Genomic DNA, 11,016 nt, shown 5'->3' on the forward strand with positions numbered 1-11,016 from the left:
TTTTTTTTTTTGAATCGTCCTTTAATTAAAGTTTTTCTGCCTTAGGTTATATTTTGACATTGTTGTTGCTCTTGTTGCTCTCGTCTGGCTGTGTCCCTTTTTTTTCTGTCGCAATATATTTCTACCGCAAGCTCTGCCCCAAAAAACAGTACACCGCTCAGCATTTAGTTGCAAGGATAAGCCATTTTACAACGACCCTGAAGGAAAACACAGACTAGGACAATCGGAATCCACTTTTTAGGTTGTTTTTGTTTTCATTGCTTCGTTTTCTATTCGGCTTTTTGTGTTCTTTTTACTTTTTCTGGTCTGTATATTCTTCTCCCTCCCACTTTTTTTTCGTAATGGGAGGGACGAGGCACTTCGAACAGCCTCGTTCAATATGTATCCTTCTCACGCCACTGTTTCATACAAACGTACCAGTTGGTAATATTAATTCTGCGAATTTATCAGACCTCACTAGCACGAAATAACGTATACAGTGCTGCAGAATTTCCACAAACCATCGGCATTGTTTCTTACCATCTCTAGCCAAGCCAAAAAACTTAACCTTTCGAGTAGAATTAAGGCTTACATGCTCGACTTTATGTTTACTTGAGGAAGCACAATCTTCAGAAAAAGAATGTAAGGCAACAAATAGTTATCCTTCCTCCCAGTGTCCTAGAGGCAACACAAAAGACATAAGTCAGTCTTTTGACTTCATTTTGCCTTCAGTACATACATAAGCAACAGCATTACGGCACACAGAAGAATTAAGACAGCAAATTCAAGTTCTATCTTACAGCCTTTGTCCTAGAGGCAACACAGGGGAAACAGGCCAAAGTCTTTTGACTTCATTTTGCCTTGAGTACACACATGGGCAATAGCATTGCGGAACTCAGAAAGAGAAGAAAGCACGTCATTTTTAAAGTTTTATACCTCTCATCCGAAATAAAATCTTCGTATAGAAATTTAAACTTTGTCTTTACCATAGTACATATAAAGGTAAAACATCATGGCTGTTTATCCGGCAGTCTATAAAAAGTACACAGACTGTTTACGTCCTAGAGGTAACACAAAGGAAAAGTCAAAAGAAAGGCCACACAGTCAACATGCAGGAGACACAAAGTAAACAGAAAGGAAAAGTTCATTTTCATAAGGGTCGCACTCCCTCGGCGATTTGCCCGTACTACATGGGCATTTCAAAACGTAGCAACGAAATTTCATTGTAAAGTACTCGAACAAACTGAAGTTTTCAGTGGTTGTAAACTGGAAACGAGCTCCTAACAATAGCAGCAAGCCAACACCATTCCGAAACTGCGACGACTGTCAATATCTCGTCGCTGCTTGCTGTTCCTTACTCCCCTCGTTTCTATTTTTACCTTTGCTGGTTGGCGATATGACGGCAAACCTCCTGTGAAGGGATTACGATACCAAGAAAGGTCGCGGCTGTGCGTGCTGGGACGGTTCGTTGGCCCCGAATAGCCTCGATCCCGAATATTCGTCTGCGCGACGGTGGCGACGGCGAGATGTCGAGTTCGGCTGGCGGTAGTTTCGTACGCATTGGCGTACACGCTTGCGTGTTTATTCGGAACTTCAACCGTTTACTCCATCGTTCTTAGTGTCATAAAAGCAATGTGCTGTATGTTTAACGGGCATATAGCTCACTATGCAAACTGGTAAGCCCTGCCTATTGCGTTTGCTTTTTCCGGCCTCCGCCAATCGCAGAGCATTCTCGTGCATACGTCGGCAAAGTTGGCGCGGCTCACTCAAACTCACTCACAATTTTGTTTTTCGAATCACCACTCACTCAAACTCAGACTCAATGCTGAACAGCACATCTGCGCTCACTCAAACTCAAACTCACATTGAGCGCAAAACTCAGAACTCACTCGGACTCAAAACTCAAAATGTACTCAGAACTCAAAATGTACTCAAACTCAAAATGTAATCAAAACTCAAAATGTACTCAAACTCAAAATGTACTCAAACTCAATATGAACTCAAAACTCAAAATGGACTCAAACTCAAAATGTACTCAGAACTCAAAATGGACTCAAACTCAAGATGTACTCAGAACTCAAAATGGACTCAAACTCAAAGTGTACTCAGAACTCAAAATGGACTCAAACTCAAAATGTACTCAGAACTCAAAAAGGAATCAAACTCAAAATGGACTCAAAACTCAAAATGTACTCAAAACTCAAAATGAACTCAGAACTCAAAATGGGCTGAGAACTCAAAATGATTTCAGAACTCAAATGGCCTCACAACTCTCTCATGCTAGGAATTTACTCGGGGTCAGATGGACTCTGATTTCATTAGCAGTCAGTGTTTTCAAATTCCCGCGTGGTAAAAATATTACGGGTGCAAATTCGTGAGCTCAAACTCTTGCATTCGCCACGACATGACACCCTAGCTCCTGTGAGGTCGGAAACAATTTTCGTTGCAGATTTAATACAGCTATACCTGCTGCTCATGAAGAGTAGCGCTGGTTGGAAGCAATTGTACGTATATATTGGATACCAAACTCTTGATGTAGGCTCCGTGTTCGTGTTCATGACAGAGGCGGTCCAGGCTCGATGGTATGCTGGGTCCCCAGGTCGAAACGAGCAAGATTGGGCGAGGGGACGTGCGCTCACTGCTCCGTTCATTTATGTCGAAGCTGTTTAGGGTTGCGGTTCCGTGTATTCTTGCTCTGCATCCTGAAAAAACGAGCCGAGTACACCCCTCCCCCTTCCCGCCATGATCTTGTAACGAACTGCATATACAAAAATGCAGATATCACGGAAGTTCAACCTGTAATCATTATAAAAGCGTAGATGTAGAGAATTGATAAAACTAAATGTTAGAAAATCTAAAAAAGAAATAAGAAAAATATCGAAAATGGCGAACCGTGTAACACGGGAGTCGCAGATCGCCTCAGATGGGGTAAAAATGCAGAGAGGTGTGGCGCTAAAGAATGTGGGGTATCAAATTGAGGGTCTCGAGGAGGGAAATCACGTGGGACAAACAAAAAAGTGCCTCGTTGTTTGCTGAGGCACTTGTATTAGTTTTTATTAGCATTTGCTAGCTGGGATGAGCTCTCGTAGCTCGGAAAACCACCACGCTGTCGTTGTAAGCAATAACCGCCACCATACCCAGCTGGTAACTTCCAGCATGCACGTGTGTGTGAATGTGTGTGTGTGTGTGTGTGTTTGAGAGAGTGTGTGAGTGAGAGAGTGTGTGTAAGAGAGAGAGTGAGCGAGAGAGAGTGAGAGAGAGTGAGTTAGACAGAGAGAGAGTGAGAGTAAGAGAGTGTGAGAGTGTGAGAGAGTGTGTGAGAGTGAGAGAGAGTGTGAGCGTGAGAGAGAGAGTGAGAGTGTGAGAGTGAGAGTGTGAGAGTGAGAGTGTGAGAGTGAGAGAGAGAGAGTGAGATTGTGAGATAGAGAGAGAGTGTGAGAGAGAGAGAGGGTGAGAGTGAAAGAGTGAGTAAAACAGTGAGTGAGAGACTGAGAGTGAGAGTGTGAGTGAGAGTGTGAGTGACAGTGTGAGTGTGAGGGAGAGTGCGAGTGAGAGTGTGAGTGAGAGTGTGAGTGAGAGTGAGAGTAAGAGTGAGAGTGTGAGTGTGAGTGTGAGTGAGAGTGTGAGTTTAAGTTTGAGTGAGAGCGTGAGGGAGAGTGAGAATGAGAGTGAGAGTGTGAGTGTGAGTGAGAGTGTGAGTGGGAGTGTGAGTGTGAGTGAGAGTGAGAGTGAGAGTGTGAATGTGAGTGTGAGTGAGAGTGAGAGTGTGAGAGTGAGAGTGAGAGTGTGAGAGTGAGAGTGTGAGAGTGAGAGTGTGAGTGTGAGTGAGAGTGTGAGTGTGAGTTGAGTTAGAGTGTGAGTTGAGTGAGAGTGTGAGTGTGAGTGAGAGTGTGAGTGTGAGTTGAGTGTGAGTTGAGTGAGAGGGTGAGTGTGAGTGTGAGTGAGAGTGAGAGTGTGAGTGAGAGTGTGAGTGTGAGTGTGAGTGAGAGTGTGAGAGTGAGAGTGTGAGCATGAGTTAGAGTGAGAGTGAGAGTGTGAGTGAGAGTGTGAGTTGAGTGAGAGTGTGAGTTCAGTGTGAGTGTGAGTGAGAGTGTGAGTGTGAGTGAGAGTGTGAGTGTGAGTGGAGGGTGAGTTGAGTGAGAGTGTGAGTGAGAGTGAGAGTGTGAGTGAGAGTAAGAGTGAGAGTGAGAGTGTGAGTGTGAGTATGAGTGTGAGTGTGAGTGTGAGTGTGAGAGTGAGAGTGTGAGTGTGAGTGACAGTGTGAGTGAGAGCGAGAGTGTGAGAGTGAGTGAGAGTGAGAGAGAGCGAGAGTGTGAGTGTGAGTGAGAGTGTGAGTTGAGTGTGAGTGTGAGTGAGAGTGAGAGTGTGAGTGTGAGTGTGTGTGTGTGAAAGTGTGAGAGTGAGTGTGAGAGTGGGAGTGTGAGTGTGAGAGTGTGAGTGAGAGTGAGAGTGTGAGTGTGAGTGAGAGTGTGAGTGAGAGTGAGAGTGTGAATGAGACTGAGAGTGTGAGTGAGAGTGTGAGTGTGTGTACCTTTTGCTATATACCTTTTGCTATATCCTCATATTTATAACCAGAAAGCATTTTTATATTTGTCCCACGTGATCCCCCTCGACGAGACCTTTAATTTGATACCCCACACACCCTAGCAGGGTCATATGGAATTCATACCAGTCAAACTAACCATGACTCTCATGACTGTAACCAGGACGCATTATTTGTGTCCGACGTGATTCCCCTAACTGGAACCTTCAATTTGACGCCCCACATGCTTCAGCGGCCTCACCTTGAATTTAACCCAATCTATGACTCATAATGACTATCTCATGATTCGAACTACGAAGCTTTTTTTATTTGTACCACGTGATTCCCCTCGTCAAGACCGTAAATTTGACACCCTACACGCCCTAACAGGGTCACTTCGAATTTTACCCCAATGTAAGACTCGCCATGACAATCTCATGGTTAGAACCAGGAAGCATTTTTGTATTTCTCCCTTGGATTCCGCTCATCCAGACCATTAATTTGATACCCATCACATCCTAGCGGAATCAATTTGAATGTTAACCAATCAATGACTAACCATGACTATCTCATGATATAGCCCTACCACATTTTCGTCCCACGTGATTTCCCTTATCGGAACCTTCAATTTGATGCCCCGGACACCCAGTGGCATCATTGTGAATTTTAACCTAATTTATGACGCATTTTGACTATGTCATGATAATAATCAGGAAGCACGTGATTACTCTCATCGAGACCTTTAATTTGATATGCCACACGCCCTAGCGTTATGAACTTGAATTTTAACCGAATCTATGGCGTACCATGACTACGTCATGATATATCCATAACGCATTTTCGTCCCGAATGATTCCCCACATCGAGACCTTGAATTTGATTCCCCACATGCCCTCGCAGCATCATTCTGAATTTTAACCCAATCTATGACTCATTATGACTGCCTGATGACTACAATCAGGAAGCATTTTTTTATTTACCCTGCGTGATTCCGTTAATCCGGACCTTTCATTTGATACCTTACACGCCTTAGCCTCATCAGTTTCACTTTTCACCCAATCTAATGTGGTCATTATTCTGTCTTAAGGGGCGCTGCCCAGTTAATTTAGCTAATTCATTTGAAACATCAGAAAAGACAGCCCCCGCCCCCATTTCCCCCCGGCTTTCACCTCTTCCTTTGTGACCCCTAGTATATCAAGCCGTTAACAGTAGCAGGCGAACAACCAGCCCGCCAGCGCCGCCATGTGCTTTCCCACCACCCTTTCCCACGGTCTTAGTGGATCCCTCAGGAGGAAAAATTAAGACAACCCTTTTTTATGACCTCACCAGTCAATTATCACTCGCGCGCCCAGCCGCGAAAATTAGGTATACAGCAAGTGCTTATGGCCATGAAAATTCAACAAGAAACTAAAAAAAATCAAACACCCCCTCCCTCCCAACCAATCATGCAGATCGCGATTGGTGCCGTACCCGCAGGTAACCTGAATTCCGAGCCCACAGTGACGCATGAAACTTAACAGCCAACCATAGCTGCCTGCTAGGCTACTCATATGTACTCAAACTCAAAATGGACTCAGAAATCATATGTACTCAGAACTCAAAATGTACTCAAAACTCAATATGTACTCAAACTCAAAATGTACTCAAACTCAAAATGTACTCAGAACTCAAAATGGACTCAAACTCAAAATGTGCTCAGAACTAAAAATGGACTCAAACTCAAAATGTACTCAGAACTCAAAATGGACTCCAACTGAAATTGTACTCAGAACTCAAAATGGACTCAAACTCAAAATGGACTCAAACTCAAAATGTACTCAGAACTCAAAATGGACTCAAACTCAAAGTGTACTCAGAACTCAAAATGGACTCAAACTCAAAATGTACTCAAAACTCAAAATGGACTCAAACTCAAAATGTCCTGAGAACTCAAAATGGACTCAAACTCAAAGTGTACTCAGAACTCAAAATGGACTCAAACTCAAAATGTACTCAAAACTCAAAATGGACTCAAACTCAAAATGTCCTGAGAACTCAAAATGGACTCAAACTCAAAATGGACTCAGAATTCACTAGGTCCCGCAACAGAACCTATGATGTCACACGAGAACAGAGGTCGGCGAACTCACTCATGAGTCCACTCACTCAAACTCAATCGGACTCAAACTCAGTCGGGATCACTCGGCTCAAACTCACTCAAGCTCAAAACTCACCATGCCACACTAGCCTCGCGCTCACTCAAACTCACGCGTGAGTTTGAGTCCAAATGAGTCTGAGTGAGTGGACTCATGAGTGAGTTCGCCGACCTCTGTTCTCGTGTGACATCATAGGTTCTGTTGCGGGAAAGGAGCTGGTGGGTCGCATGGTCATTCCCTTTTTTCCTAATTATGTAGCTTATTTGAGCGAAGTTTGTGTTAAAAGTGGTGTCAGTATGGTTCTAACGAGGCAATATTTCGAATGAACCAAACTTGTGTTTTCTCTTCATGGCTCCTTTAAGTTAATGTATGATGTCCCCACCGAAAATCTTCACACACAATTATTTGTAGATACTTGTGTTGGTTTCTCCTGCTCAGAGTTTGCAATTCTTGGAGATCGGGATCCCCTTGTAGCACAGGGGAATATCGTGTTCCTAGACGCAGGATTACGAGGTGTTCTAAACGTCTTTCGGGGAGCGGAGTGCAGTCGTTGAGGCTGCAAGGTGCACTGCATGTGGGTTCGCGTGCTTCTACATCGCTACCACGTTCTGTCCCAGACGCTTCTGTGCGAGTGTCCAGTTGGCGTTAACTTTCTTCAATGTGAATGTGAGTACCTTACCGAAGAGTGTAGGTATTCTCCTTGCAGCAAACAGTCATTAATTAGGTTTAACCTTCTTTCGTATTCAATACGTCCGCTAGTCGAATTACCAAGTAAAAATCTCGCACTTCCGCTTCTTCGTTAGTGTACGTACAAGGGTCATCCAGTTACAAAGATTGCCGGAGTAGTGAACTACGACAATTGCTGTCTCCAACATTCGAGATCCCGGAGCCGGTGCATACTGTGTTATAATGTTGAGCTTTCAACAAATGAACTTTATCTTTGTATATCACCTGTCCTTCTGTGTGTTCGGATCCAAGATTTTTATAGTGGTAGAGAGTTTGTATGCGGGGTCGCTGCATCGCTGACACCTTCGTGGTGGCGTGCAGTCGAGTCCTTTCCGAGCGAGGGGAGGCCTGTCTTTTATTCGATGGCCCTTCCCGGTTTTGTTTTCCTAAACTCACCATCGGGGCTATGAGAGCATTTCCTCAATAGCGTTTTAAGACCCAATTTGTGGGCGTATTTATCATAATCATCAACATACAATTTTCTTCCACTCCAGGACGGAGCAGGACGACCTTCAGTACAACCTGCACGACGACCTCCACCTGCTGCTATGCTGAACTGCCCGTGTCCATTCTTAGCCTCCGAATATTCTTTTTTCTCCCTCCACACAGTTAAAGGGCTCCCTGTTCTCGTAAACCCTTCTTTGGGCGTCCACCCTTCTGGTCCACCGTTTGTCAGTGCATCTCAGGGCAAAAATGGCAAGGTGAAGGGTTGCCTTTGCTGGTGTCCTGATGATGGTATTCTTTTGATTTTCTTCCGTGCTTGCAAGTTTTTGGTGCGCTGGGTCTGCGATATCCGGTTCATGATCAGTGGCTGCATGGTATGGTTTCTTATCTCATTTCTGCTCTTGTCTTGGTTAGGCATTTCAAAATTGGACGAACTGTGTAAAGGGTTTCTTTTTTTGGCCATTGTCAGATTTGCTCTTCCGCTTGACTCTAAAGCCACGCCAAGTATTTTTATTTACACAATACAGCAGGCCAGAATTAGGCCCAAGCAGGAGACCTTACGCGACTGCTCACTGGGAGGACCTCTGTACATATTTTTCGGGCGACTTTTAAGTTCACCGCGTGGCACCATCCGTTACTTACCAAACACAACTTACGGCGGAAACAGAACCTCGGGAATTTTCTAAAAGTAATTCAAACATTCATGAAGTAAGACGGTATATACTGGGTTTTCTGCTCATCATGTGTGCCTTCTTCAATTTTTGCGAGACTGGCGCTAATCGTTTGCTCCATCTTTTAGTTTGGTGACGCAATGCTGGTGCCGGAATTAGTTCCTGTAGAAAGCATGCCACGGTGGCTTAATGTTTAAGGCGTTGCACTGCTGAGCACACGGACGCTGGTTCGATTTCCGGCCGCGGCGGCTGTTTTCACGATGGGAGCACAAAACGCAACCCCCTGTGGCGTCTTTTCGGCGCTCATTAAATATCCCCAGGTTGTCGTAATTAATCCGGAGCCTTCCTCTCGTGCGCGTTTGATTGCCCACGTATGGCTTCCGCTCGTGAATTCTGGAAAATTTGAATGTTTACCTTCTGGTGGAGAGGCACTTGGGTGAGATGACGTCAGTAGCGGGCCCCGCTGGCAACCATGTCTGCCCAACATGCTACTACCGACAGGGCGTGGAATGAACACTGGGCAGGCGCGGCGGCTGTTGAAAATGCATGTCCCGTCTTTCGCCTCCGCCGTAGTATCATTGTCCTCCTTTTCCCACTTCAGTTGCCGATCCACGATATTCCAAATTTAGGATAGCGCTAGCATCTCACTAAGTCCTAGCTTCGGGGTGGCAGCGATGACGTACTTCCGCAGACGCTTGATGACCACGGCGGATAGTGGACGAATAGCAGCTACGGGAAACTCCACAAATGAGTATAATAACCCTATCGGGTTCAATCAGCAACAAGAATGCTCGCCCCAGTGCTACACGCGGGGCTTCGCCTTTCGCCGGGTGCTTTCCGCACCATCCCAGCGCAAAGTCTATATGCTGAATGTAAGAAGTGGTGCCTTGAGGACCAACGAACGTACATAGACTTTGTTTATGCTTTTAAAATTTCATCATTGGATGACCATCCTTTCAAGCCTGTTTGTAATGATACATCCACATCTCCGCTGTTTATAAATCGGTCGTCAGTTCCTCTGCCCTTTCGCTTAGAGTCAGAGATCAAGCTTCCGATCTGAATGTGTCGTTTTTAGATCCGTATAGATCATCTTTTTTAGGCATCCTACCGCCTTGTCAAATTTTAAGTGTGTCTTGTGATCCATCTGTTAATAAATTAAAAAAATGGGGTACCAATAAGTGCCATATTGCAGCACTTTTTGTCTCTGCTGTATAAATACCCGTGTGCAAAGTTTTACAGTGATGCTTCTAAAACCTTCACTATGGTGGCTTGTGCTGCCCATGGTCCGAACTTTAGTGCTTCAGAACCATGAGCATACACACCAGCATTTTCTAACAGCATATGGAATTTAACTCATTGTACAACATATTCTTAATAACCAGATTCTTAAGAATCTCTACAGATTCATTAAGTGTTGTTCGTGCACTGTCATCTCACAAGCCCAGCAGAAACCATGTAGTCCGTCTGGTTTTTAACACCATTATGTTTGTGTATCCCCAAAAACTGCAACTACTCCTGTGCTGGGTCCCGGGGCACGCTGTGATCACTGGAAATGAGGTGACAGATGAAAAGGCCACTGCAGCGACACTCAGAAACACAGTAGAGATATCAGCAGTACCCTACACTGACCTCAAACTACACACAAGACAACACCTTCGTAAAACACAGCCAACACACTGGAGTTAACAAACAGACCATAAACTTCATGTAATAAAGCCACACTTGGGACCATACACAACAGATACTAGGAAGTGACCTTAGCAATTCTACGGATAGGCCATACACATGTAACGCATTCCCACCTGCTCACTTGATCACCAAAAACCATGTGCGTCGGGTGTGGAGGGGGCCTATCCGTTGTCCACATACTGATCTACTGCAAGGCACATGACACAACACGACGCAAACACTTTCCGCAACTATACAGACATCACATCCCACAACACCCATCATACTTTTTAGGACACGAGCCCATGTTTTCCATCAAGGGTGTTTTTGAGTTTCTCACTGATGTTAAATTTTTACACCGCTTTTCTTATCATGCACTATGACCACTTGGCCCCTTAGGCGTGTGATATTCATTAACTTTTGTTTGATTTTGTGTTTAATTTTACTAAAATGTTTAGTAATCTTGTCACTCAATTGAACTAGCAATGCTTTGGCGCTGTTTGCCCTCATTCGGCCTTGCGCTATAAAAATATAAACGTCATCACCATCCTCATCAAAGCTTGATTGGGTTAAGTGGTAATTTTTCGATCGGAAATTTGAAACAAACGAGTTTTCTCGATCGAAAATTTTAAAGAAACGTATTTTGTTGCGTGCATTTTGTGTACTGCGTCCTGCTTCGTAAGCGATCCTTCTTCACAGAGTGGAAGGGCACTAATTTTTTATACTGTGCTGTTATTTACGTGTTATGAACATTTTCGTATGTATGCAATTACTACGCCATAAATTGTCTGTGCAGAAAAAAGAAACGTTTCACGTTTGCCATTGAAATTTTCGAAAAAGAACGCAGAAATTACGCCGAAGGCGGTTCCTC

This window comes from Haemaphysalis longicornis, unplaced genomic scaffold, assembly GCF_048455015.1.
Source record: "Haemaphysalis longicornis isolate Haplotype H1 unplaced genomic scaffold, Haemaphysalis longicornis Haplotype H1 scaffold_1, whole genome shotgun sequence".
Classification (NCBI taxonomy): domain Eukaryota; kingdom Metazoa; phylum Arthropoda; class Arachnida; order Ixodida; family Ixodidae; genus Haemaphysalis; species Haemaphysalis longicornis.